The sequence below is a fragment of the Carlito syrichta genome, unplaced genomic scaffold (genome assembly GCF_000164805.1).
Source record: "Carlito syrichta isolate Samal-C Ts95f unplaced genomic scaffold, Tarsius_syrichta-2.0.1 Scaffold120455, whole genome shotgun sequence".
In the NCBI taxonomy this organism is placed as follows: Eukaryota; Metazoa; Chordata; class Mammalia; order Primates; family Tarsiidae; genus Carlito; species Carlito syrichta.
In genome coordinates, this window is record NW_007064551.1 from 1 (window position 1) to 4,223 (window position 4,223).

Below are 4,223 nucleotides of genomic sequence, written 5' to 3' on the forward strand. Positions count from 1 at the left end.
GCGAGGCGCTGGGGGAGGGGCGAGTCCCCCGCGGCCGGCGCTGCTGGACCCCGGAACCCGGCGCGGGCCGGGCGGGGCCGGGCGTGTCTTTCCTGCCTGGAAGCTCCAGGGGAGACTGGGAGGGGGGAGCCTGCAGGGTTCCAGCCCGAGGGCCCGTTGGAGGCCGCCTGCGTAGACGCAGACCGGCCGCCCTGCGGGGGCGCGGTGAACAGAAACCCCTGGCTTCCCGAGTCTGACCCCCAGCCCCCAGCGCGGTGGGGCTGCTCCTGACTCAGGAGTCAGAGAGTCTCCCGTGGTTTCTCTAGCAGATTCCTTCTCGAGGGCTGACTGTGCGTGTCCATAGTGTGTGATTGCGCTTATCCCCGAGGGGAGGAGAGGTCTAACTGAGGTCTGCTGGTGCAGAGAACATGCTGGAGGCCCGCTGACCATCCCCCCAGCCCAGCTCAGATTTCAAGAGCGGAAGCAAGTTCATACGTAATACAATTTTAAGTTACTGATCACTTAACGTGACTAGATCAGGGAAGCGGCTTCAAGTAAGTTTTCCACCTGTATCTTAAAACGTCTTCACGGTTTCCCAAAGGTGATTTCTTTTGTCAAGTCAATGAGGAATGTCCAAATGGAGCTGTGGCTGGAGGGATCTGTCTTGACTGCTGGCCAGCCGTTCCACCTCAGACCTTCCGTAGGCCCATGGGTGCCAAGTGACCTGTGGTCCATCTGGCCTGTGGTCTCTGAGGGCTGCTGAATGGCCACATCCCTAACTGATGGTGGAACCCAGCTTTTAATTTGAGGGTGAACCAGGCAAGCATGCTTCCATCAGCTGGAGTTGAAATGTGGCCTTGGCTGCTTGACCTCTGGTTTTCTGGGTTGAACACGTTCTTGAATCTGAAGCATTCAGCATTTTTCTGTACCTAGGTTAGGATCCCATCGTTTGACGTTTTTCTGGTCTTGAATGAGCCTGTTTCCAGGATGTCACTCCTTAAACCTCTGGTGTAGACGTGGGGATGGACCATCAGTAGCACCACTGGGTTATATAACTGTTGTGTAGTCATTTTCACGACGAGTGCATTTCCAGCAGGAGATGATTTAGTGGCATGGCAGCTTGAATCTAACTTGTGTGTTTTTATACTGACCCTTGATTTAAAGTAGACAGAACACTAGTTTTGGCATTAGAAGGCAACTGTGAGGTTGGAGAAATCCATTGCTGTCGTTTTCTCAAGTACATTCATAAAACAGCATTTAATACGTATATAACTTTGGGACACTTTCAGTTACTTTATCTTTTTTTTTTGAGTTGGAGTCTAACTCTACCATCCAGGCTGGAGTGCTGTGGCACTCTCATGACTACCCCAGCGTCGACCTGCTGGGCTCAGGCACTCCTTCCACCTCAGCCTTCTGAGTAGCCAGAACTACAGGCACGTGCTGCTACTACTACGCCCAGCTAATTTTTAAATTTTTATTGAAGAGATGAGGTCTTGCCAAGTTGCCCAAGCTGCTCTCCAACCTGTGGGCTCACGTAATCTCCTCACCTCAGCCTCCCAAAGTGCTGGGTTTGAGCCACTGCACCTGGCCTCGGTTACTGTATCTTACTTAATTCTTAGGACATTCTGTTGACAGATGCAGTATCATTTATGTTTTAAAGCATAAGCTATTATAACAGAAAAGCAATCTGACCTTTTTTTGGGAAGGAGTATAGTTGAGTACTATGGAACTTGAATTGGAGAATTTTTTTTGCGTCTGCCAGTTGGTGTGTGCTGTGCCCAGGTGAAAACTCCTGGTTCTGTTAGCAAGTAAAGAAAGATGTTCTGGTCCGGCACGGTGGCTCAGCCTGTAATCTCAGCACATTGGGAGGCCAAGGAGAGTGGATTGCCTGAGCCTGTGGGTTTGAGACCTTGTTTCTACAATGAATCAAACAATAGCCAGGCATGGTAGCGCAGGCCTATACTTCCGGCTACTAGGAAGGCTGAGGTGGAAGGATTGCGTGAGCCCAGCAGGTGGATGCTGGGGTGGCTGTGAGTGTGCCATTGCACTCCAGCCTGGGCGACAGAGTGAGACTCCCGCTCAAATAAATAAATAAAAGACGTTTTTCCTTTGTGCGCAGAAGATGTAAGGAAAGGATTGAGGATTGACTGTGCTTACCTATGCCCTGAAATCCTCTCAGCAGCAATTTTATACCTTGACTGGCAGCAAAGTACTTCCTAAACAGGAATCGTTTTAGGTGAAGCCAATTATTGAAATTGTCCAAAAGATAACAAATATTTATTGATCTAAGCACTTGGAGTTGGCAATAATAACAGTAACAAAAGTGATAAACACTTAAATGTGCCTTCCATATGCTAGGTCCTCTTACTAACACTTTTAAGTGTATTAACTCATTTAATCCTTACAACAATCCTCTGCGGAATCTGCGTTTTTCAGATTACAAAAGAGACCTGGAGATGGGAAAACTTGTCTTAGGTTGTACAGCTAGATGGAACCAGGACTTGAACCAGACTGTCTGGCTCCACAGTCTGTGGTCTTAACTATAGTGCTTTGCATGCTTCTGCACAAAGTTATATATGTATTAAACAGTATTCAATACATACATAACTTTGCAACACTTTCTGTTACTGTATTTTTTTTTTTTTTTTTTTGAGTTGTAGTCTCACTGGGTTGCCCAGGCTGGAGTGCTGTGGCACGCTCACTGCCACACCAGCGTTGACCTGCTGGGCACAGGCGATAACTTCCACCTCAGCCTTCCAAGTAGCCAGAACTATAGGTGTGCGCTACCACGCGTGGCTGATTTTTTTATTTTTTATTGTAGAGATGAGGTCTCGCTGAGTTGTCCGGGCTGTTCTCGAACCCGTGGGCTCAGGCAATCTCCTCACCTCAGCCTCACCAAAGTGCTGGGATTACAGGCTTGAGCCACTGCACCTGGCCTCAGAGATGTGATAAAGTCACTTTTATGTTGTACGTTTGTGAAATGTGAAGTCATGAGAAAAATAGAAAAGTTTCTATCTGTGTTTTCTTTCTGAGGACTTACAATTTTTTTTTTTTTCCTAAAGTTAGAAAAATCAAACATTCCCCCCTTAACTCTTTTCTGTTTATATGAACCTTAAAAATGTTAAAGCACATCTAGTTAAAAAAACACATTTTTACTTGGAAACTAACAAAGTGGCCTTTTATTTTTCAATGTGCTTAAATGAGTTTGCCTGCATTTTACTTTTTTCTGAAATTTATGCTTAATTTGGGAATTAAGAGAAAGACATTTATTTAAATGATAAATTATAGAATTATACTTGCATGTAAACGTATTTTATAATCTGCTAATGCCTATACTCAAATGTTTATTTAGCTAGCTTCAATTTATTGAGCACCTACTATATGGAAGATACTTTTTGTTTTTAATCCTTGGCACAAACCAGCATGATAGGTATTTTATCTGTTTTGCCTATAAGGAAATTGAGGTCCACACAAGTGAAGTTTCTTGCCCAAGGTCATATAGTTGTCCAGAGGGTTGGCATGCTCTCTGGCTTAAAAACTTGTGTTGTGACTCTAATGACAGGCACCATTTATTGAGTGAGCACCTTCTATTCTTCAGGCACTGTACTCGGCACTTAGCACGTGTTCTTTGATTTATCCTTGACAAAAGTTCTGTGAGATAAATATTATTATATTTTACACCTAGGGAAACTGAGGTTCAGAGAGGAAAGTTAACTTGTCCAGTTTGGTGAGTTGGAGGTATAGGAGCTATGGTTCTGACCTTGGGCCTTTGACTTCTGTTGCCAAAGCTTTCTCAGTATTACACATGACTGATGGGTGCTGAATTGGCAGCCAAATTAAGTGCTCTAAGACTAGAACAGTCAGAGAGGGAAAGGTATTTAGGTGCATTTTATCTTGCTGCTTAAGGTTTTTTAATGTACTAGTATGAAACTGGGAGAACCTTTGAAAATATTTTTTTACATATTAGGTAATTTCATTTTTATAGAATAATTCTTACCTTGTTTATATATTATTAGATGACTTAAATAATTTAGGTGGTAAAATTTGATGCATTTTTAAGTATGTTTACCTTTTTTCTGTTAGTCTTTCTTTAGTACTTAAAAACGGACATTACTTAAAATCATACTCTGTATCAACATGTGATTCTTGTTCAGAGGAAAAGTGTTACAATTTGATTTGGAACTAGGATAGGAGGTCAACTTATTTCAACTCTTCTAAAAACTAATTTTTTTTTTTTTTTTTTT

The 4,223-nt window shown here is 43.6% G+C and overlaps 1 protein-coding gene across 2 annotated transcripts in view; it reads left to right on the forward strand.

Moving 5' to 3' along the window:
• Positions 1–2,923: 2,923 nt before the first annotated feature.
• MKLN1 (muskelin 1) overlaps positions 2,924–4,223 on the forward strand; it is a 151,563-nt gene continuing 150,263 nt past the window's right edge. Inside the window, exon 1 of one of the 2 annotated variants that reach the window (XM_008048005.1) lies at positions 2,924–2,946. The gene's annotated coding sequence lies outside the window, so the exon portion shown is untranslated. The remainder of the gene's footprint in view (positions 2,947–4,223) is intronic. The other variant, XM_021707539.1, reaches the window with a different exon arrangement.